The sequence below is a fragment of the Lynx canadensis genome, chromosome B2 (assembly GCF_007474595.2).
Source record: "Lynx canadensis isolate LIC74 chromosome B2, mLynCan4.pri.v2, whole genome shotgun sequence".
NCBI classification, from domain to species: Eukaryota; Metazoa; Chordata; class Mammalia; order Carnivora; family Felidae; genus Lynx; species Lynx canadensis.
In genome coordinates this window covers 2806686-2830680 of record NC_044307.1, presented here as the reverse complement: position 1 = coordinate 2830680, position 23995 = coordinate 2806686, and the positions used below count along the sequence as shown (strand labels likewise).

Below are 23995 nucleotides of genomic sequence, written 5' to 3'. Positions count from 1 at the left end.
CCAAACCCCGGCCAGTCATTCCGAACACTGCCAGTTATATCACGGCTCCTATCACCCAGGAACTCAGGTGCGGAGGGAACCTTCACAATGGATAGTCTTAGAAGGGGTTCATAAACAGGCTGTTTGACAAACGTGTGGGCAGGTTGAGGGACAGGACAGAGACCACAGCTACTGCTGACGGGTGGTTAGCATCCCTAGGGCCTGAAGCAGCAGGGAAGAAGCCATTATTGGAGATGAAGGAAAGGTCCACTTGGATGAGCTAGACGGAGGTGAGGCCCAGAAAGGAGTGCAGAGAGCTAGATACCCCCACCTCCCTGTCCTCTCTGACCTCCCGCCAGTGCCCCCACTGTGAAACTGCAGCTGAGGTCAGCGGCTGGTGGGGAGCCCATGATGTCGTCCAGACGGGCCAGCCTTCCACACGACAGAAGGTGGAGATCAGAAGACGGTTATTATTATTTTTTTACCATTAACGATTCCAAGCATCTAGCTTCCTGCTTTTCCCCACGCACACGATTTTATGCTTCAAGGCCTATGTTGTGTCACAGATTTGGCTTCTCCGATGAAAATCAGCTTAAGATCCGGTGGCGCCCCAAGTCTTGTAAGTTTCCACCTCTTAAGAACAGTGATTCCCAAGATGCGGGCTCTTATCTGGATCCGGAGCCGGGACACGGCCCCACGGACGCTGCCCTGGGATTTACACGCGGCCGTAGAACAGTGCCTGCCGACGGCTGCTGTTCAGATGGGATGGTCAGGCCAACTTGGTCTCTGGAGGCCTGGAGGGGGTGGGGGTGGGGCGGGGGAGGATTTCTCCGGTTGAGGGTCACCTACCGAAGATCTAGTGTTGCTTCTCACCTCTCGTGTTCAGGTGTCACCCACGTGGAATGACAGCGGCGCAGCGATGGTCTGCGCTCCCCTCCCCCCGCCGTGCGTGTGTCTGGGAGGAGGAACCTGGTCGCCGGTCTATTCCTCTCGGCCCCGACTGTGAGGCAGTGTGTGGTCAAGAATACTGGGCAGGCTATTCTCCTCTGTAAACGATTCCGCTTCTCCTGCACAGGAATCGTCCCACAAAAGCAAAAAGGCCTCGTATCTTGTGTGTGCTTATACTTTAATGGTTGCAATTTCCGCGGGCCCAAATCAAACGAATAAGCCAGCCGACCAATGCACACAAGGGGCTTTTACGATTAAAGGCCACATGGAGGGGACGAGGGTTGTGGGTGGGCATGACATCACGAGGCAAACAGCCAGGAACCTGCAAGACCGAGCGGGGTGGAGGAGGGGGGGGTGGGGGTGGAGGAATGCGGGTGGGGAGTGGAGTAGAGTGGGGTGGAGGAGAGGGAGGTGGGGGGTAGAAGGGGGTATGGGGGGGTGGAGGGGGGTGGAGGAGAGGGGGGTGGGGAGGTGGAGGGGTTTGGGGGTGTGGAGGTGGGGGGGTTGGGCGGGTGGGGGGGAGGCGCAGGGTGAGGATGCGGGTGGGAGTGTGAAGGAAGGGTGGTGGAGGAGGGGGGTGGAGGGATGGGGTGGGGGTGTGTGGACCGGGCCTTGGCCGCCGTGACGCGCAGCACCAGCGGGGAGGGGTCTCGACTCCAGCGGTTCCCGCGGGAGCCGCCGGAGCGGCGGGCTGGGACCCGGGCTCTCGAGGAGCCGGCGGGCGCGGACTCCAGGGGGCGCGCGGAGCCGGGGCCGGGACTCGGCTCGTCGGCGCCCCGGGCGCGGCGGGAGCCCCTCGGAGCTGCGGGCGGGGCGGCCCCACGGCTCCCGCCCGCGGACACCGGCCCCGCCCCGCCCCGCGGGGGAGGTGGGGGGGGGAGGGGGCGGAGCCGGGAGGGCGGAGCGCGCGCCCGTCCCGCGGGGGAGGGGCAGGCGTCGGGACGGCGGCGTGCGTCGGCTCGCAGCGGGGCGGCGGGTGCGGGCGGGTCCCCGCGCGTCCGCGTGCGCGCGCGCCGGCCCCAGGCTCTGTAGAGCGCGCGCTGGCGGTGCGGGGAAAGCATGCTCCAGTGGCGCAATCGGTTAGCGCGCGGTACTTATACAGCAGTATATGTGCGGGTGATGCCGAGGTTGTGAGTTCGAGCCTCACCTGGAGCATGTTTTCTTCCCTTTGCGGTTTCACACTCCTTTTCTTCGGGTGCGTTTCCCCCTCCTCCTCCTCCGGACAAAGCGCTGGAGGGAGCCTGTGTTCTTTTCCGTGGCGAGACCGCGGATATGGAGGGCATTTGGTGGTTTTCGAACGGGACGAAACCGCACACCAGAAGGAGGCAAATTGAATTTGTCCGGGCAGAGGCGCCTCTCCCGGGTCAGGGGACCTCACAGCCATTGCATATCGGCGGAGGAGGCCCCATCCTTTCCCCGCTCCTTTCCTTAAAGGATTCCGCAGCTCTTTGGGAAGTGGGCGGGGGAGCGGAGCGCCGGGGCGTGCTGTCCGCTGTCAGCTCCGGGGGTGCGGATGGGGGCAGGGGGGGCGCTCCCGCATCTTAGTTCTGAAGCCGCAGGGCGCCGTCTGGTGGCCGGATTCCACCTGTGAAGTCTTCGCGGGATTTGAGTCGCCTAGGCCGGCCTCCGGCAGTGAGGCACCGGGCACAGGTGGCTGGGTGCGTCCTTCTTCCTAATTTCATCAGAAAATAAACAGACAAGGCCTGTTTGCAGAGCTGCTGTCATTCTGACGCTGTGTCTGAAATAAATGATTCAAGGTTGCCTGTTTCTTTGTCCAGGCTCTCCTGGATTTATTCTGTCTCAGGGCCTCCTCCTCTTCTGTTCCTTAAATACGACATTCCCTACAGTTCCGTCCTCCGCTTTCCTCTCGGCTAAGGATATACGCATTCTCTGTGTGGCATTCGTTCCCTTGATTACAGCCTCTCCGTAAGAACCGAGGTCTACCCTTTCTGTCGCACCCAGCCAGCCCTCTCGTTTGAACGCAGAGCCCAGCATCCTGCTGACCTCTGCGCTGTTCTGACCTTAACCCCGTCGGGTCTGTAACATCGACACGTGGGAAAATTATCAACCTTAAACCCACTCCCTCTCCTGGGCTCTTTACCTCAAAGGCGGTCATTTAACAAATATGGAATGCCTGCGGTTTTACTGGGTCCGTGCTGAGGTTACCCACTGAAGTAAAAAGATGAAGCCTCTGTGCTCTGAGTTCTAGGAGGGAGGAATCCGCAGTGACCAATTAAAAATAAACATCCAAGTAGACAGAGTGGCGGAGTGTTTCCTGGAGAAAAACAAAGACAGGCCACAAGGGACAGGAGGCACCAGAGTATGCGCTGGGAGTGCTGTATGGTGTAGGGTTGTGACCAGAAGGCTCGCTAAGCCAGTGGCCTGTAGGCAGAGGCCTGAAGGAAGCAAGGAAGCAAGTCTCAGGTCTCCCCCGCGGAAGTCCTGCCCAGGCCCAGGGGAGAACAAACACGCGGCCTAGCTGTGGGATGTCCCCGGAAGCTCACTGCCGTGTACTTTTCCACAGAAGAGCCTCTTCGATAATTTTTGAAAAGCTGATACGTGACGTGATGTTTTATACGGTACCAGTTAGGACCGAGGCCGAAGGATGTTCGAGGAGACGGTGGGGAAGCAGAATCCGAGAGGCACAGAGCAGCGTCCCCAGGGCTTTCCTGCGTGCTGTCCGAGGCTGGGCTGTCCCTGGCTTCCGAGGCTTGATTTTAGAGCGCTGCCGCGGGTTGTTCGAAACAGAAGACAGCCATGCGGTTTTCTAGCACCTCCTTTTTCGTGAGATTCTCACCAACTTGGTGGCTTAAAAGAGCGCAGGATCATTGCGTTGCAGCTCCTCAGGCCGCGAGTCCTCGGTGGCTCTCACTGCCCTGAGATCAGGCTGCTGGCCAGGCTGGGACCTCCTGGAAGTTGTGGGGGAGCATCCTTCTTCTTGCCTGCTCGGCCTCCGGCCTTCTAGAGCCCGCCGGCGCCTTATCTCCAGGGCCAGCCACGGAACGACCCTGATCGCTGCTTCTGTGGTCACCTCTCCTTTCCCGACTCTAATGTTTCTCCTCTTCCATCTTTTAAGGACCCTTATGATTGTATTGGAGCCCTTGGATAAGCCAGGATAATCTCCCTATTTTAAGATCCTGAATTGAGGCACATCTGCAAAATTCCGTTTGCCGTGTGAGGCAGCACGTTCCCAGGATCTGGGGGTGGTGGTGTGGACATCTTCACGGAGGCCTTTGCCCAGCAGGATGATCGTGTCTCGGGTAAACTCCGCCACCGTCGACGGGGAGCAGCGCCTTCCCCCAGCATCTCCTCCTTCCCTGGGGTAGCCTACTTCCCCGGCACGCCCCCCCGGCCGCCACTCACCTGCTGTCCACTGCCATCTGGTTGCCTTTTCTAGAACTTCGTGTAAGTGAGATCATACAACTTGTGGGGTTTCGGTGCGACCTCTTCTACTTGGCATCGTGCTGTGCTGGTGTCTGTGGCCGAGACTCACGTCTGATTCCTCGTACTTGTCTGTTAGGCGGTCTTCTTGATTCCACCTTACCTCCTAACGTCTCTGTCTATTCCCCTGTTCATAGTCCGTGCTCCCGCAGACCGCTGTGCCTTGATAAGTACCCTCGCTGTGCCCTGGCTCTTTTCTCTTCCTTTGCATCCATGTGTCTGCTGGCGACCACGCTCCCGTACCTCCCCGGTGTCCGCGGTGCACTGCCCTGCGAGCCTCCCCTGCTCTGCCGGGCCCCGGGTGGATTAGCTCAGGCTCCTCTTTGCTTCCCTCCCTCACTCCGTGGATCATTAGCTCCTGGGGGGACAAGGACTGTATTTTAGCTGCTCTGATTTCTTTAGCACCCGCTCAACTCCTGACTCTGAGTAGGGTGTCCCCCTAGGTAAGCTTTCTGCACCTGTGGTGTCTCAGAGGGCTCTGCACCTTTGCCCCCTCTGTCTCCCCCCTTAACCCCTTATGGTGAGACTTTATTTTGTTTTATTGATGTAATTTATTTATTTCAGCAAGATAAACGTTAAAACGCAGACACTGAGAAATGAACAATATTAACAAGGGAGTTTTGTTTTGTCTTGCAGTGTCTTTCACTGAAGAATGTGGAGTCAAAGGTCAGAGCAGGGATGTGCCAGCTCAGGTAAAAAAAAAAAAAAAAAAAGCAGCGGTGACCACGGCCTGTTTGAGTCCTTTCTCTGCCTACGAGATTCTCTTCATCTGGTCCGCGTGCCAGATTCCTGCTCCTTCTTCGTGGCCCGGACGCAGACCTGATGGTTTCTTCCCTCTTCCTAATAGATAATTTGTACTGTTAAATTCACATTTATCTCATGGTAAAAACGACGTGTTTACACACACAGCCGTCTTTCCTACGAGTTTGCTTATTAAGGGCAATTACCAGGACTTTTTGCTCAAAAGTGCTCAAAATGCTCAAAAACATCTATAGAGTCTCAAAATGGTACAGGAGAAGAATGCAGAACTTTGAAGAGAAAAGGAAGATAAAAAAGGAAGGAGGAAAAAGTAAGGTGGTTTGGATGGGAATGATGAGAAGGAAAACAAAAAAAGGGTTTCTGTTGGCTGTTCCAGGTGAAAATATCAGATATTTTAAACACTATAACTCGAGGTTTTTCTAGAGTTGACACACACTTCCACCAAATGAGGATTGATTTACACGCTTGGCTGAGAAATAGAACTGGTAATGAGTTTGTTGTAGCCACCGTGAGACCTCGTGTGCCATCAGAAAAGGCCACATGGGGCGCCTGGGTGGCTCAGTCGATTGAGTGTCCGACTCTTCATTTGGGCTCAGGTCATGATCCTGGGTCGTGGGATCCAGCCCGTGTTGGGCCCCATGTCGGGTTCCACACTGGGCACTGGGCGTGGAGGCTGCTTAAGATTCTCTCTCTCCCTCTGCCCCTTTCCCCAGCCTGTGTGCACTCTCTCTAACATTAAAAAGAAGGCGGGGGAGGAGGAGGAGGAGGAGAAGAAGAAGAAGAAGAGGAAACAGCCAAATATCCTACTTCAAAAATTTCCCTCTTCATTGTGTCCAGTAAAATTTTGTGACTATTTATGGAGTGATAGAATTTTAAATAGTTGGACAAGAAACTTTCTCACAATTTTGACCTGTGGGTCTCTTTACTATTTGCTTATTTCTCCCCAGTTTCCATTTCTATTTCTGCTGCAAACTGAAAAGATCCATATCCTTAAAAAGCCCCGTAAGTGATTTTATCCATAACTTAAATATGGCCCACTCTTGCGTCTTCTGTCACATCCAAGTTATGGTTCATGTAACAATTTTGTGAATTTTTATTTATTTATTTATTTTGCCTAGATAACACATTTCCTTGGCTCTGAATATTCGTGAGTATCAAGGTCCTCCCTGGTTCTATCTCCCAGCCCCCAGGTCCCCGAGCACAGGCTGTTGCTTTATGTTGTGGACGCAAATTGAATAAGCTTTTTAAAAATCTTTAAAGAGAAAGGAAAAGAGTTTCATTTGAGCGCAAGTTAGTTCAGGTGCCTGGGATACACAAACCTTGCAAAGAAGAGAGAGCTCTTAGGAAGGAACATTTGGTGCAGTTATATATGTTTTTTACATTTTAAAAAGTTATGGGGGCGCCTGGGTGCCTCATTCAGTTAAGCGCCAGACTTTGGCTCAGGTCAGGGTCTCGTGGTTCATGGATTCAAGCCCTGTCAGGTTCTGTGCTGACAGCTCAGAGCCTGGGGCCCGCTTCAGATTCTGTGTCTCCCTCTCTCTCTGACCCTCCCCTACTCATGCTCTGTCTCTCTCTCTCAAAAATAAATAAACATTAAAAAAAATTTTTATGTTACAAATCATCATGATGAAGAACACTCTAGAAAGTTAGACTTTATCTTACATTTTTAGTATGTGCAACGCCGTGTGACTTTAATCCTACAGGAACCAGGGAGGTTTTGAAACTTTTCTTATCTTTATGTTAGGAATGCTCCTTTTTGGTTATCATTATTTTTTTAAATAAAGCAGATGTACCGTGTGTGTGCAAGGCAGAAATAGAGCCCCTGCTTTGAGGTTTTGCTGAGTCATTTTGACCTTGGTAAATGTTAAAGCGTGGCTTCCCCGGAAGCCCAGAAGCAGGGCCCATAAACATGAAAAGTTGACAATTTTCTTTGTTTTACCAATGTTGTCAGTTTCTTCAAAAACTAGAGTGACTCACATTCTCTTCTTTGCCAGATACCATTCGAGGTGAACATGTGGAGAGGACCCTACCCCTTCCCAGGTAGTGAAAATGGCCAGAGAGGTCTGTCCTTTGCTTCAGATATTGGAAGCTAATCTATGTCATACCTAATAGTAGCAGTGAAACCTTGGTCTGTGAGCCTAATTCGTTTCAGAAACATGCTCGTGATCTAAAGCACTTCATTGCAAATATATCCAATGTGTATTTGTATATTCAAGCGAATTTCAAAACCATTGGCTCAGTTGTGATCACCTGACGTTCGGCGTCACGTACGACTCGTTTTGTAAGACATCGCTCATGTATCAAGTGAAAATTTATCAGAAACGTTTGCTTGTCTTGTGAAACGTTTGCAGAACAAGATACTTGCAATCCCAGGTTTTACTGTATATATGTTTTAGGATGGGTCTGGCCACATACCACAGCTATGTCAGAAAGACCAACCATGTGATCTAGGGTGGGGGCTTTAGGTCATGCTCTCAGGCAGCCTGGAGAGTGAGTTCAAGCACATGCATAATCGATCACTTATGCCTGTACAGTGAAGCCCGATAAAAACTCTGGGCACAGAAACTCAGGTGAATTTCCTGAGCTAACAATAAATACTCTGTGCATTGTCACACGTCGATGCAGAACTATCGCTTATCCTGAGGATGACAGCAATTTCATTTGGAACTCTGCCGGGGTCTGCTGGATGTGTGTCTCCTTTTGGCTGATTTTAATTTGTGTCCTCTCCCTTTAATACACTGTAACCAATGAGTATAATAGCTCTGATGAGCTCCGGGACCCCTTTTAGCAAATTATCGAGCCCAAGGGTGTTTTGCAGAACGAAAACTTGCAAATACGTGTCAGAAGTGAGAGAAGCCTAGGGACTGTGCCCTCACACTTTGCTGTTTGACCAACTCCAGGTAGAGGAGTCAGGTAGAAACCTCCCCCGATCTGACAGTGCTTCCCATGAAACGGATCAATAGTAACATAGGGAATAAGCTTAATTATTTCTAACACCCTCTTTTTACAATATTAAGGAGCAAATCGTGGCTGATTCTCTAGGAGCCCTCTGGGAAATCTCAGTCAGTGTTAGGGGCAAACTGCGTCAGGAGTTGAAGCGAGGAGAAAAAAATGTCAAAAGTTTCCAGGTAGTAACACCTAATTAAATAGGTTCGCAAGTTAATACTTGGCTACCTATTTAACCAAGTGACAATAAGATCTTAAAGGTAAACACAGGGGACTTTCAGTTTTTGCTCCAACGTGTAAACAGTTTGGGAGCCATCACTCTGATCCTCACCACAAGAGAAAAGCTGAAAATCAATAATTCTCCCTAGGTGTATCAGGATATTGAGGTCACAGGGCGACCTGGTAACCCAAAACCTGGAGAGGAAGGAGAGCGGCAGAGGGAATCACGGTCACTGATCACAGTCCGTGAGAATCACAGAAGGTGGAATCACAGCCAATGCTCAAGGAAGCCCCAGAAAGTGGAAACGGAGCGGGAGACAACTAACAAAACAAAGAACAAGGGAAATGAATGGAAAATGTTTACAAATACGGATGTCCTTGACTTGCAGTGAGGTTACGTCCTGCTAAACCCATCATAAATGGAAAATATAAGTTACAAATGCATTTAACGCACTTCCTACAGGACATCAGTTTCGCTCGCCTCAAATGTGTTCAGAATGCTCCCATCAGCCTACAGTTGGGCAAAATCATCTAACACCCAGCTTATTTTATACTAAAGTGTTGAATGTCTCATGTAATTCACTCAATGCTGTGCTGAAAGTGACCAGCAGAACGGGGTCAGAATGGTCGTGATGCTTCCCAGCATCAAGAGAGAGGACCCCACCCACGTCACAGCCTAGAAAAAGATCGAAATCCAAAGTCCGCTTCCTCCTGAATGTGTATGGCTCTTGCACCAACGTAAACGGAACCATCATAAATGGGGACTGTCTGTGCGGTAATCCCTCCGTACACGTGGTTCCACTTTTGACAGTTTCCGCTGCCCGCGGTCAGCTGAGGTCTGGAGGCAGACGACCCTTCTTGCGATATGTCATCAGAAGGTCAAGAGCAGCCTAACGCCTACATCGCAGTGGCTGCGACATTGAAACCCTGCATGTTTCAAAAGGTATGGGCCTGTACAACACAAAGAGTAAATCCTAGGAAACTATGGACCTCGGCTGCCAACAATGTATCACTCTTGATTTATCCATTGTAATAAATGTATCATACTAATGCAAGATGCTACTAAGAGAAGAAACTCTGAATTTGGGGGAATAGGGAATCTGGGAACTCCCTGAACTTTCTGCACAATTTTTTTTGTAAACCTAGAAATGCTCTGAAGAATAGCCTATTTTAAAAAGTCAACATAGAAGGTAATGTCATTATAAATAACAGTAGCTGTGTCAAAGGTGGAAAGACTTTGTTATCTTACATAATCAAGGGCATACTAAAAACAGATAGTTGTAGGAGTTAAATTCTGCCATTTGGGGGAGGAAATGAACTGAATTGTCACCGTTGTGCCAAAGCATGTAATGGCGGGAGCTTTTGAAGGGGGCTTGGGGTGCATTTAGAGTTACCCATAATATCAAGGTGAAAAGCCAGAGCAAAATAACTGTTAAACAAAGAAGCAAAATTAGATCCTTACCGAGCTGCCCCAGACGAATGTCTGGAGCACCTGTATCAGCAGGTGGTCTCACTGGGATCGATCCCAGAGCCACCGTCAGGAAAGGACGACAGCAGGCTGGGAGCCCTGAGCGTCTGGGGGGATGAGACGGGTGTCCCAGGTGGGCTTTTACTCCCGTGTGACCCAGGACACCAAACGGCCAAAGACAAAAGCCAGAGAGATGAGGACACCGACTTTCTTTAGGCCCTCGTGATCGGGAGAGTGCCCCAGAATGCGGGATCGTGGCGTTCTCTGCAGGGTGGTTTGCCTTAGACTGTTATAGGGAATATACACAGCGTCCACATGAGGTTGTGTGGAATCGTTTAGCAATTGGGGAAGTTTCAATCAGATGAGTGGGAAGTGTTCAGTTGTGTGTCTGGCTACTTTCAAGGGGATTGTACGGAGTTCACCCAGCAGGCCTGGGGCTGCTGTCCTTAGAAGGGCCTGCTTGCAGGATGGGCCTGTGGCTGGCATCTGGGAACTTAGATTTTAAGAGATTCCGACCGTTTCCCAAATGGCGGGAGCGCCTCACTGTGCCTGAGCTGTTCATGCAAAGCATACAGTTCTGCCGAACACCTGCCTTCTTCCTGGGTCTGCAGTTTCGATATACGCTAGGCAGTCTCCCCCCACCCCCAAGTATTTGGGCACCGGGTCTCTGACGAACTTCCCTGGTGGACATTTTCCGTGTCTTGTCACAATTTTCGGCTGTGGGAATTAAGCCTGTCCTCTGTGACCCGCCCCTGGTATCCCCCAGACTTTGCGCCTGGTGCCTTTTTCCTTTGCTGACTTTTGCTGTGATAAATCATAGCTATGAGGACACCTATATGCTGAGTCCCGTGAGTCTTTCTCGAATCATTGAACGGGGGTGGGGGTGGGGCGACAGAGGGACAAACAGTTCTCATCTTAGTCAATCACTCATGTCACAAAGGACAAGGAGTTGGCGAGGAGTGACAGGGGAAGGGTCTGTGTTTGGTCTTACCAGCAGGTTTGGGCAAAAGAGGGAAGACTTGTGTTTGGGCTTGTCCGCCCTTAAATACTATGATGATGTTTTGCATTATATAGGAGGTGGGGTTTGTTGACTGCAAGTTGCTCGTATAATTTTTGATACAGGGTATGCTAAATTATTATTTTTTTCAGTTATCCAAATAACAGATACCCCCATAGTGTAACTATTTTAAACAATACAGAGAAACACCAAAAATATCTTATTCTCCCCTCTGTTAATAGTTAATATCATTAGTCATCAAAAAAAAAAATACAAGTGAAAATCACAAAGAAACTGCACGACATCCTGGCCTGAATAGCCAAAATTAGAATGGCTGACAATATCCAGTACTGGCTAGTCTATGAAGTAACCAGAAACCTCACACATCGCGGTTAAGAGTGTATACACTTACTACGTGCATTTTGGAAAACTGTTTAGCAACATCTAATAAAGTTAAACATACATATATCCTGTGACCCAGCAATTTCATATTCTATCTGTGTATTTATGTATCTAGGTATTTATCTATGTATCTATCCATATACCTTTGTATCTATCTATGTATCTATCTGTGTATGTATCTATTTATATGATGAATGAGTGCTCATGTTCACCTGAAACCATGCACAAGATGGTTCAGTGGCTTTTGTAGCCTAGAACTGGAAACCAAATGCCATCATCAGCATTAGAATGAACCAGTGAGTTGTGGTGTAACCAAATGGAAGTTGATGTAAAAGAACAAACTGTCGTCACAGATAAAAACACAGATGAATCTCAAAGACAATATTGAGTGAGAGAAACCGGACATAAGAATGCAGATTCAATTTGTTTTAATGTGTATGAAGACACAGTAAAGGACAGCACATACAGTGAGAGCCCGGACCAGGGGCTGACTTTGGGAGGACAGCAAATGAGAGGGAGTCTGACAGTGCTCAGGTGCTTACACAGGGTGTGTAAAAATCTCAAGCTGTGCACTTAAGATTTGCATACTTTATGCTATGTAATTTATACTTTCATAAAATGAAAGGGGAAAGGAATAAAAACAACTGAAAGAATAAAAAAATTTGGGGGGTCCAAACTAGAAATTACCCCAAATGGTGTTTTCTTGAATTCTTCCAGCAGGAAGCTTTGAATCCCTACACTCCACGGCTATCTAATTCATACATTAGAAACCCTGTACAAAATTTTCTTTATCACCTTTTTTTTTTGTTCTTCCTACAATACTCAGGAAACCTTGAATATGTTCACACAGTGTGTAAATTTGTTTAACTTTTTTTTTTTGTATAGTTAACATACAGTATTGTATTAGTTTCAGGTGTACAATATAGTGACCCTCCCCCCGGGTCTGATTTCTATGTCCATAGGATTAGTTTTGAAATGGGCAAAATGTAACATTTTCAGAAGATTATTTTTGAGTTACATTTTCAGAAAACAACACAAAAAATTTACTTACTTTCCTGAAACAGATCATCCTAAAAAGCAAATAGGCTGTTCAGAAAAGCTTATTTAAGGAGTAATTGACAAGAAACACTCTCAGGGCTCGCCGAGATAGCTCAGTTGGGAGAGCGTTAGACTGAAGATCTAAAGGTCCCTGGTTCGATCCCGGGTCTCGGCAGGTCTCTTTTGCAAATGTTGACTTTCCTATTACTGATGGGCCTCGGAAACCGTGAACCCATAGCAAATGTCAGTCACCCTCAAATTAAGTTCAGTCCACAGCACCATTTATGTGGAAAGGAACTGCATACATTCACCCTTACTTTATTGGAAAGGGCTTTTGTAAACTCTGGCAAAACGCAGTTCTACATCTATACACTAAATTCCTCCAGTTCCTTCAGGTAAGGAGAGCTCAGTGCCTTTTTCAGAGCACTGGGGTGTTATTAAATGCATCTATAAGAATCAGGGCATGAGCACTTTGAGTTCTTCACTAAATTACCTCTGTTTCTGCTTTCACTTAGGGTCCTTACACGGTCAGCACTTTGAATCCCGTAAGAAGGTTTGCTTACTTTATACAGCATTTTGGTTTTCAGCTCTAGGGACAGTCCTAGTGCGTCATTTTACTGTGCAGAAAGGCGAGAATGATAGTTTAAACATAAATTGAATTTTATTTATTTTTAAAGAACCTCGGTTTATTTTTTTAAATATAATTTATTGTCAAATTGGCTTCCGTACAACGCCCAGTGCTCATCCCAACAAGTGCCCTCCTCCATGCCCATCACCCACTTTCCCCTCTCCCCCCCCCGACATGAACTGAATTTCACTAGTATTTATTAAGATTATACGTGACTATACATATGCTATAAAATATCACAGGAATTGTGAACATTGATCTATCATTTTTCCCAAGACAGTGCTGGATTCTTAACGGAATCTAATCTGGAACATAACGCGCATCGTGTGAAATTCTCTTACAAGACATTTGCTGCACACGCTACAACATATGGCCGAGGGTGTAGGTGGGGACGTTAAAGGAACGCTTGACTAGGGGTAGGATATTTTGGGGGGGGGGAAAGGAAGCAGGCGAACGCTCTGGTGGTCTCCGAGGACGATCTGAGGGTAGAGTCTAGGATCGATGGATTCGTTCTATACCATCATGTTAAAGGACGGGTCTTTTCACGAGCCCCTCTTCTGATCCGGAATCGCTACGTTCACACGCAATATTTCACTTACAAGCAGACACGGAAAAATACAGTTGTGGGCGTGGGACCTTCGGTCCACGTGGGCAGGTGACTGAGGTGGGGTGAGGACAGCTGACCCACACCCTAGGTTTCCCTAGCTGGGAGGGGCTGGGTCTGCAGGGGAGCGAGTGCGGGGCCCGCGGTGGTCCCGGAGACCCTAGGGCGGGGTCGGAAAAGTCAGGGGGCCGGGCCGCCCTGGAAACTCCGTTCTTCCCGGAGGAAGGAGTCCAGGGTAATCCCTTCGGCGTTTCAAGGCCCGGAAACCGGCGACGTGCGTCGCGGCGGCTTTGCCTGCCGAGCCCGGAGCCCGGGACGCGGTCGGGGGGCGCGGCTGCCGTGCGGACCCCGGGGTCAGGTCGCGGTGGGGCGCGCGGCTCCCCGCGACGACGAGGACGCAGACCGCGGAGGCCACCTCGGGGACTCGGAAGGCCTGGGCCCCCAGTCTCTATCCGTCGACCCTGGACACTTCCAGAGCGGACCCTGGAGGCGCGTGCTTCTGTCCTGCGCCAGCGTCGGCTTTGAACCCAACAGTCGTCATCACCTGTTGATTCTCTTAGCTCTAAATAAAAGTATTCTCGGAAAAGTATTCTCAGCACGAAAGTTCGACAAATACGTGGGGAGTAACTCACGCCGGGAACACCTTCAACCTGTCTTCGGGGGACCGGCCAGGAGGCTCGCGGGACGCCCAGCGCGCAGCTGGCTGACTCCGGGGGTCCCCCCGCTCGCACGCCGCGACCCGAGGGACACCCAGCAGGTGCCGTCGGCGGAGAATTAACAGCCGGGCGCCGCCTGCCCCTCGCCCTCTGCAAACCTCCGCGGCCCTGCTCTCCCGCCCCCAAGCAGGACGACTCACGGTGGTGACCCGTGCTGCTGGGGGCCGCCGTCCCGGCTCATGACGCCGGGGCAGGTGTCTGCGGGGCTTCAGAGACCCCGGGGCACAGCGCCTTTCCTGCCTCGCGCTCGTCTGCGTTTCCTTGCCTGGAACCGACCCGAACTGGACGCGTCACTAAGGTACAAGTCCTGGGAGAGAAGTTTGCGACGTGTGATCCGGAGCTACCGACTCGCCTCTAAAAAGGGGACACTCCCTTCACCACAGCCGAAAATCCCGTCCCGGTGCTCTCTCCACAAATAGGCTGGACCCAGCGTCTGCACAAGTCTCTCCGTGGATTTCCTAGTCCAAATCCGAAGAACTGAGAGTGTAGACTTCTCATTACAGGCTATGGATACGGTTCAAAATGGTCCTTAGAAGCGAGAGAAGAAAAAGAAGAAATTCCCCTCAGTTTTGGGCAAGCAAAACAGTAGATGAACTTATTCTTTTAGAAAGCGCCCCCCGTCGGGTGGCCGGTTAGCTCAGTTGGTTAGAGCGTGGTGCTAATAACGCCAAGGTCGCGGGTTCGATCCCCGTACGGGCCACGCAGTGTGACCTTTTTGGCCTTCCCGCCGCGTGGACTTGGCCAACTCACTAGTCGGACCCCAAATCGCTGCTAATCAGAATCAGAAGTTCGGACCTTCCTCTTCCCAACAAGGTTACGTACTTTCGCTTCGCTTCGCTTGTTCTTAATTAAAAGTAACCACACCCGCTGCGAAGTTTCCCGAAGCAACCCGAGGGAGTGGTGTGGAACGAGGCGGCTGTGTTTTAGGAAAGGGGGGCGTCAAGGACAGTTGTAGCAATGTGCCTGCTCGGTTTTCGGTGAAACTCCAGGAGACGGTATTATCCGGGCGCGTAAGAGAAGCTGCTAGAGAGAAAAGGAGGCAGGCGGAGGCTGGCGGTGGCTCGGTGGGCTGGGGCAGCGACACACGGGCTTTGCTCCGGTCGGGTCTCCGCCCCTGCACCTGCGGGCCCCCGGCGAGGCTGCACCCGCTTTCTCCGGCTCGGTCCCCGCCCCTGCACCCGCCCGCACCCGGCGGGGCTGCGCACCCGCTTTCTTCGGTTCCGTCCCCGCCCGCCAAGGCGCACGCGCTGACCGCAATTCACCTGCCAGGCCGAGCGAGGAGACAAGCTACACATTGGGAAGTCGGTCCACGTAGGAGGATGATCTTCTGGGCTGGTTTGAAGAATTTCCCCCACTTGGCAGTGATTCCCCCCCAGCCTCTATGCTGGGCCCCGACGCACAGGGCGGAGGCAGGTCTGTTGAGAGCCCCCTCCCCACCCCACCCCCACCCCCGGGAGCTGCCACCTCCCAGGTCTTCCTCATCTTCTCCCGCTGTTTACTTTTGTAAAAGAAGGGATTCCTGTCGGCTCTTTGTCCCTCGGGGGCAGCGGCGTCTGTCCCCACGACGGCCTGGCCGGGCACGTGGGGACATGTCGGGGAGGAGTGGCGACTGCGGCCGGCCGTCAGGGCCAAGCTCTAAGGGGCCCCACTGAGGCAAAGAGCCGCTCGCACCCGTGTCCCCACAGCCCAACCTTCCTTGAGGGGTTCCCCGGGAGGGGTTCCCTTTCTTGGCTGGTAGCCGTGGGAGGAAGCAGCTCGCAGGAGAGACCTCTGGGGTGAGGACCCTTCCCAGGGGGAAAAACGTGGGTGGAGAAGATACTGGAAGAACAGCTTTTATTTTTTAGAGCTTCTTTGACTTTAAAACCTTCCTTCTAACGGTCTTTTTCGGCCAATCTCCTGTCTCAAGTTCAAGAGATGAAGGAAGAAAAAGCTTAGAGGATCGTTCCTTCGATGCTTCTGATGCGTCTCTTTCAGACCCAACCCACAGCCGATGTGGGATAGCATCGCGAGGGTGAAGGATCATGTTCCAGGAAAACGTGTTCGGAGGACTTTGAGGATTGTTTCAATCTTTCTTTTTTCTTTTTCTTTTTTTTATAGGTACCTAGAGAGCGTGAAGAGAAAAAAGTGAGCCCGACGAGCCAGCCAGGAGTCGAACCTAGAATCTTCTGATCCGTAGTCAGACGCGTTATCCATTGCGCCACTGGCCCGCGCCTGCTCGGGTGGCCTCAGTGTTAGTATTTTCGTTACTTTACACAATTCACACCAGACGAGGAAGTGGTTGACCAGGAACAAAATCTGTACCAATTCTGGGAAAGCATAATTGATTTTATGACTTGCTTGCACAACACATTTACATAAAATGTTTTCATTGAAGACAGAGGGCGACCTGCACTTCTCTGACGGTCCCCATGGGACGCTTGTTTGGTGCTTCGGGGCTGTTTGCTTTGCTTCGTTTTGGTTTGGCTTTTGCTTGAACAAACCTCCACGGACGCAGGGTTCACGTTCCCTCTGGACTCTGTCTTCACTCCAGCTTATCCTGGTGCCCGGCTTTGGGGCTCTTCCTCACCGCCCCGCCCGCAGACGTCGCCCACAAACTGCAAGAAACACCAGATGCAACAAGGAGGCGAGAATTCAGTGGAAGTATACATTTGAAGATTCGCATTTGACGGAGAAACTCGGAAACCAGGAACTCATTTACTAACAAACGCAAAATTGGCTTAAATTGTACTTGGCTCTTCGAGGGAGGCAGAATAGTTGCCAGCGTGAGCAGGCGTTCGTCAGATTTCACAGCCTCACGATCAGGCAGCCGGCGTTTTTGAGCTCTCCAAGGCCGGATCTCGGCGTGGACGGTGGAGACGCGGAAATCTGGAGGTTCTCGGGCGCCCGGACCAGGGAAGGGGAGGGTGGAAGTCAGACCGGGCTGGTGGCCCAGGCACCTCAAACATTCAGGGTTATGAATCGGGACCGTGGCCGAAGGGAGGGGGCCGGTTGGGACCCTCACCAAAAAGCTGCGACGCTGTGAGCAGGATTTGAACCTGCGCGGGGAGACCCCATTGGATTTCGAGTCCAACGCCTTAACCACTCGGCCATCACAGCCCCCGTGGAGAAGGCCGCACTCGCTGGACTGAAGACAAGTGTCTGTCGTTGACCGGGCGGCGTGGCGGAAGAGATAGGGGTGGCTGATGCCGGAGGGTCCCCTCAAAACCTTCTTCAACTTCATGGCTCTTTCAACTTTTCAGATATTTAGGCAAAAATCTTGGCAACACGCTTGACTTCAATTATTCTTTCATTCCACACAGGTGCGGGAATTCTCTTTCCCTCTGCCCTCAGAAGCATCTAGATCCGAAAATGCTGTCACCACCCAGCTGCTAGCAGCCTGGTGCACAGCGCCTGCACGTCTAACGCGGAATGTGCTGCAAGCATCTCCGAACGGGTCCCGCATCCGGCCTTTCCAGCCCTCACCCAACACTCCACACTCCACTTGATGGCCCCGCTGTGCTCACAACTCAGTGGCGTCCCCTCCTTTCATCGGAGTAAGCGCCCAAGTCCCCACCTGGGTTTCCGGGCCCCCGAAGACCTCGGGTGTCACCCTGCGCCCCTGCTCACCCGGCTGCAGTCGCTGTCAGCCTCGTTCTTCGCTGTAAGCATCAGGCTCCTCGCTGTCCCGTGCTTTGCCCTGCCCGGTCCCAGCCCCTTACCTACTGCAGGTGTTTCCTCAAATCACACCTGAAACTCACACCTGAAACTTTCACCTCCCCTCTTTCCAGTGCTTCTCCTCATTCTCTGCTTTGTTTTCCCCCATGTCACTCATAATCACTGTAACACACTGTGTAACTTATTTATTTTGGGTGGGACCATGTGAGTTAGTTCATGGGACCATGGGACCGTGTGTTGAAATGTGAGTACTCCTGGCTCCCCATTACACGCTTATCCCTTCACATCCTTTTGGATATGCGTGTATTTTCTTCAAATTCCCAAGGCCCCGATGTTCACAATTTCCATATGTAGGGAAGAAGAACGTTCCCTCTCTTCTCTTAGGCTGGGGGCTGGGGCCTACGAACGCAACTGACAAAAGACAGACGAACCGGAGAAAAGGTTTACAAAGTTTGTTGATGTTGTTGTTGTTTTTTTTTTTCTTATTTTAATTTTACAGGCGTGAAGGCTTCACGTAAAAGAAGTGAGAACCCGAAGAAGCAGTTAGACTGGAAAGCTTTTATGCCATTTTAGCAAAGGGTGATACATTGTAGGGAAGCGGGCAGACCCAGAAAAGGGGAGCGTGGGCTCCAAGGGGCAACAGTTGTGGGAAGGAAAACAGCGGGGAAAGAATGGAAGACGGGGTTGGTTCGCGGTTTATTTCCTCAGGCTCCTCTTGGCGCTGACTTCCTACCTCCAGTCATCGGGGTGGTTCTCTCTCTGGCAGGACGTGGGGGGTGGGGGGAACCTTCACCAAGGGACACTTATGTCCTGTTTCAGGCACACAGGAGGACAGAGGGCTCTTCCTGTTTGCTTTTTCTCAGTTGCCCTCAGCTCAAGATCATCCTTATACTAAACTGACGTATCTGGGCGTAGCAAATGTTCGCGTGTGTTTTTAAGTCTGAGACCCCAGAAAGGAAGTGCAGGTTCACGTCTAAAAGGATGTAGGCTCAAGAGCAAAACCAGGGCCAGCGGCTGTTTCCGCCCGGTTTCGAACCGGGGACCTTTCGCGTGTTAGGCGAACGTGATAACCACTACACTACGGAAACCCCGTGATGGGAGAGCTCAGTAAAAGTAAATATTTCTTGATGCCCCCAGGTCTTTTTCGTAGGGGAATTTCCCCTTTACAAAATTAACAATGTCCAATCCCAGGAGAAATGCGTTCACCAAATGTATCTACCATAACGTTCAGAGAAGCCTGTTTAGCCAAAAAAATTGGAAACTACCCCAGTGCCCATGAAGGCTTTCTACAGAAAATGACCCTTAATCTGAGACTTCATAGATGAAAAGACTATGAAGCATGATGCACAGACGTCAGAAAGGGGGGTCTCGTCATTGGGAACTGAGTGGAGTGGGCATGATCTTGGGAGGCGGGGAATGGTGGGTGGGCGGGGATGGAGGCGGGGCGGGGGGGGGGAAAGGTCACGAGGCAGGTCGGTGGATGTCCAAGGATTTGAAGGAGGGCATGGAAAGAAATGAGATGAAATGGGAATATGTGGGCCAGACCAGAGACGATGAGGTGTGTGCCTTCCACAGAGGGGAAGGTATAATTTAATCTGAACGTGATGAGACAGGTTGGAGCCTAAGCTTTAATTCTTGGAGTGTAGATGTCATCAGTGAAGATTTCCTTAAAAAAAAAAAAATCAAGGTGTACTTTACACTATTAAAATGCACTAATCTGAAGGATACAGCTCAATGAAAAAAATAAAAGTCACACCACCTCATTGATTCATGAAGCCCAGCAAATGACAGCCAGGATAATCATAAGGGAAATCATAACCACCTAAATTATATTGAAATGCTTGGAAACCAAAGATTTAAAAAATCTTAAAAAGGAGGTGGAGAGAAAAGATAATACATTTTAGGTTAAACAAAGGTTAAATGGAATAATAACTATTCAAAGAAACACAGAAAAAGAGGAACATAAAAAGGGGGGACAAATGGACAAAAAATAACTTGACGATGGACTTAAATCCAAATATAAATAACTTCATATCATGTAAGTGGGATAAACACGTAATTAAGTGGCAGAGATCGGCTGGCAGAATAGCAAAACAGGAAAAACCGGAGCCAACTGTTCCCTGCTTACAAGAGACGCGCAAGATGACTAATGATGACAGGTTGAAGGTAGAGTGACGAGGAAAGCTTACCTTGAAATCACTAGGCATTAGAAAGCTCGTGTGGCCATATGAATATCAGACAGAGTAGACCTGAAGGTAAAAAGCAAGACCAAGGTTAAAGAGAAACATTCAACAACAATTAAATGATCAATTCACCAAGGACACTTATTAATTCTTGGATGAAGCGAAACTGAGAAAATTAAAATAAGAAATAGAACAACCACGACTATGGTTGGTGATTTAAAAGACCCCTTGGAGTAGCTGGTGAGAAGCTGAAAGAAAAGGGGAAATAAGTAGGATATAGAAGATTTAGGCCATGGCTAGTAACTTAGCAATTTAACCTCATTAGCACTTTTAAGACACTACGCCTAACTCTTGCAGAATACACATTATTTTCAGGTGCACCTGAAAAATTCACCAAAACAGGGCCATCGAACAAGTCCCCCAAATTTTTGAAGGACTAAAATAAACCTTCAGATATTTTCTGACAACAGAATTAAATAGGAAGTCAGTAACAAAAAAGTAGAAAATGCCCAGATATAGTGAAACTTCAGCATGACTCTTCTATATAAGCCACAAGTCAAAGTCAAGGTATAATGGAAACCAGAAGGTAATTCTAACTAAAAGCAACTAGAACAATACTTAGTGGAAAATATACAGGTTTACATGCATATATTAGAAAAAGAAGAGAGGGTTAAAATTGGGAAATTTTAAGAAGGAAGTGGTGTCTTGTATTTTAAGACAGAGACTTTGGTGTGTCGAGAATGGCTTTCGATGGCCAATCTGGAAGACAGGGACAGCTAAGAGATGTTGAAGACCCAAAGAGGGACCAATAGAAGGACAGATGGCAAGGACATCTTACGCGTGTTGAAGGCACAATCAACAAGACTTTGTGGTGACTTCATGGTGGGAAAGGCAGTGGGAGGAATCGAGGTTAATTTTAACCACAGGTTTCCAATGGGATTGACGTCAGTTGAGTTTAGGGTGTACTGTGCTAATAGTGCCTATGTGAAATCTAAGTGCAGATGGAAATAATGAGTTTCAAGCTTGGGCGAGATCTGTTTTGGATGTGGATATTTGGGGAGATCAGCTCCAGGCAGGCCGCCAAGATGCTTAGAGTTGATGAAGAAATTCTAAAGGATGAAGGATCAACTCCAGAGATTCTGCAATGGGTCAGCGCTGGGGACATCGGCCCTGGAAAGCGCCAAGGTGCTTGAGATTTTTTCCAGGTGTAATCATGGTGTAGGTACAAGGCTCAAGAACTTAAAACTTAACCATCTGAGAGTGTTTGACACTCCTAAGTTTGATGTGCTGTTTATGTGGAATTGTAGACACAGAGTCAGCATTAAACAATACCAACACAGAGAAGAACATTAAACTCAACTCTTATGGAGTCCATTAGATTCAAATCCACTTTAAGGAGTTTTAATAAGATATTAGTCTTCTAACACCTTTGCATTTCCTGATGCTCAAAAATCAACAAGAAAGTAATCAATCCTTTCTTAGTCATCAGTAATTTCTTAGTAATACAAAGAATATCTGAAAGGGTGTTTTCACAGTGGTTGAATCTCTGTCACTTGATCTCAAATGGCAGGGCAGAGGGGCAAACCTCAGCTAGGCTAGGTGAGGCTCCTTGCCTTTCCCTGATATATCACCCCTAGAACAGATATTCTGAGTCTTTAAATTACTCTTACGATGTACAGGATATGCGTCTCAAAGGCGTGAGTATTCCCCAGGTAATTTCAAGTTGGTACCTACCCACCCGGAGAAAACACGGGAGGTTAAATCACAAAAGCCAGAAAGAAAGCTGAGGTACAGGCCCCGCTGGGATTCGAACCCAGGATCTCCTGTTTACTAGACAGGCGCTTTAACCAGCTAAGCCACGGAGCCAGGTACAGTGGGCCCCTAAGTTACATATTATTTCAGTATGATTTCACACGCCTCAACTGTAATGAACTTAGTAACTAGTTCACCAGACGTTTCAGAAATGAAAGAACAGACATGTCTCAGTCAAAACCAAAGAAGAATGTTCTCTTGGAAGGATGAACAGAGGGCCTGGATCGAAATGATTGTCTCTTTTTGGATCGTTGTTTCAAGGTGGACACCACTAGACCCACTGAAGTCTGTTGGGGACACAGACCTTTGTTGAACCCTAAAGGAAAAATGACTTGACTTTCTACTAATCATCCTTTTCTCTTAACCACACCTGCTCTCTCCACTATTAGTGTGGAAAAGGAGAGGTCGCTGGTCAAAGATTAGCACGTGTCTGACACATGGCTCTGAAAGAACGGTGAGGATTTGTTTGCGCCTGTCAGATGGCCCTCCAAAATGGTGGCACTCCTTTCTCCACTCACAGATGTTGACCGCCCACGGTTCACTCACGGCTGGGTTGGTCTCTGGGAACTTCCTCCACAGAAGAGGCACCTTGCTCAAAGTTACACCCACCTTCGAGGGGTGCTCACATCCAAGACTGGGTGATGTTAGAGTACAAGTCTTCCCCCCACCCTCCTCCGCCTCAACGCAGGACATTCCTGAAGCGCCATTCCGAGCTCAAATCCCCCTGAGACATCAGCTTGAGGCCTCTGTTAAACTACACGCAGCTCAGCTTCTGCCTCTTCCCAATCCCACTTCCCTCACCCTCTCGTATTTACTGATTCTGAGAGCGTTCCCCATGAACTCAGAGCGTTTCCCAGGGAACTGACCCTTGACAAAAGGCAAGTAATGACTGACGCATACTTTGGTCTCTAGAGGTCAAAGTGAAGTCTGAATGGGGTCCAGACTTTCAGAAATCATTTACCCTAGCAAGTGCCCCGGGAAAACAAGAATGATAATGATATTAATCTTCTACTCTACAAACTTTCAGAATTCCCACCACAGAATAACAACAAAAAGTATGAAGATACCCGCTAGTTGCTTCAAACGGTATACACAGTTGCCAAAGGAGTGCTAAATGGCCAGAAGAATGATTTATATGTATGATATTAAACGCAAATACTTGAAATGGAAAGTTAGGAAATAAAAGGTAAAGTTAGCTGGTCAAAGGATATGGTTCTCATTTCTAGGGAGAAATAGCGCATATCAAGTCCTAAACACCTTACATACTACAGTGCATATCCGAGAGAAGCCCATATAATACATACACGTGCTCACAGGTACTTATAAATGGGGGGGAAAGAAGGCTTTGAGAATGTGCACAGACCGGTGAACTTCGGAAAATATTAGTACCCCTGGCTTAGAAAGCGCCGTGGTGGGAAGCCAGGGGGAAGCGGGACCTGGCAGAGAGCGGAGGATGGCAGGACTCCGCGCCCCGCGCCCCCTGCCGGCCCCTCCCGCGTGGGCGCGTCCCGGCAGGTGCATCAGGCCGTGCTGGGAAGGGCGCGCCTGCTCCGAGGTTTCCCTCCTTCCTCCGGAGTCGCCCGACGGGGGCCTCGGCTCCTCCTCCGGTTTCAGTCCCGGCGCTGCTCCCGGGCCCAGGACGCGCCCCGCCTCCCCCTTCCCTCCGGCTGGGTTCGGGAGCTCGGGTCGCGCTCCGGGTCCCGGTGGGTCAGCAGCCCCGCAGACCCCAGCCCCGCTCTCGGGCGCCACCACGCGTCCGGGAGCCACACTGCAGCTCCAGCTCGGCGGCACTGAGGGGCGGACTCGGCGCGGCGCTGCGCGGGGTCCGAGGTGCGGCGTCCCCAGGGTCCGGGCGGAGCCGGCCTGTCTCGACGGTCCCCGGGAGCGCCGAGGCGCCTGGATCCCGCTCCCTGACGTTGGCCTGAATCTTCTCGGGTTTTCCCGGAAGAAGCCCGATCCCTTGAGGCCGAATATGGAGCTTTCCCCCTCCCTTCTCCCCCCCTCGGCCCCTCCAGACGGGAAGGACGCGAGGAATGGGAGCGATCCTCTCTTCTCCCCGAGATTAGCCTCGAGGAAGCAATGCTGTTTGAGTGCCGTTTACCGTGGGAAAAAGCCCTTGCGTGTCCTGGCCGGTTAGCTCAGTTGGTTAGAGCGTGGTGCTAATAACGCCAAGGTCGCGGGTTCGATCCCCGTACGGGCCA

At 50.3% G+C, this 23995-nt stretch overlaps 8 non-coding genes across 8 annotated transcripts; 4 read left to right on the top strand and 4 right to left on the bottom strand.

The window, feature by feature from the left end:
• Positions 1-1988: 1988 nt before the first annotated feature.
• On the top strand, positions 1989-2082 carry TRNAI-UAU. Its single transcript has 2 exons — positions 1989-2026; positions 2047-2082. It is a non-coding gene; the product is annotated as a tRNA-Ile (tRNA).
• A 10217-nt stretch (positions 2083-12299) lies between these two features.
• On the top strand, positions 12300-12372 carry TRNAF-GAA. Its single transcript has one exon. It is a non-coding gene; the product is annotated as a tRNA-Phe (tRNA).
• A 2399-nt stretch (positions 12373-14771) lies between these two features.
• TRNAI-AAU lies at positions 14772-14845 on the top strand. Its single transcript has one exon. It is a non-coding gene; the product is annotated as a tRNA-Ile (tRNA).
• A 1434-nt stretch (positions 14846-16279) lies between these two features.
• On the bottom strand, positions 16280-16352 carry TRNAR-ACG. Its single transcript has one exon. It is a non-coding gene; the product is annotated as a tRNA-Arg (tRNA).
• An 807-nt stretch (positions 16353-17159) lies between these two features.
• TRNAS-CGA lies at positions 17160-17241 on the bottom strand. The gene has a single exon. It is a non-coding gene; the product is annotated as a tRNA-Ser (tRNA).
• Positions 17242-18814: 1573 nt separating this feature from the next.
• Positions 18815-18887, bottom strand: TRNAV-AAC. The gene has a single exon. It is a non-coding gene; the product is annotated as a tRNA-Val (tRNA).
• A 2887-nt stretch (positions 18888-21774) lies between these two features.
• Positions 21775-21848, bottom strand: TRNAT-AGU. The gene has a single exon. It is a non-coding gene; the product is annotated as a tRNA-Thr (tRNA).
• A 2073-nt stretch (positions 21849-23921) lies between these two features.
• TRNAI-AAU lies at positions 23922-23995 on the top strand. Its single transcript has one exon. It is a non-coding gene; the product is annotated as a tRNA-Ile (tRNA).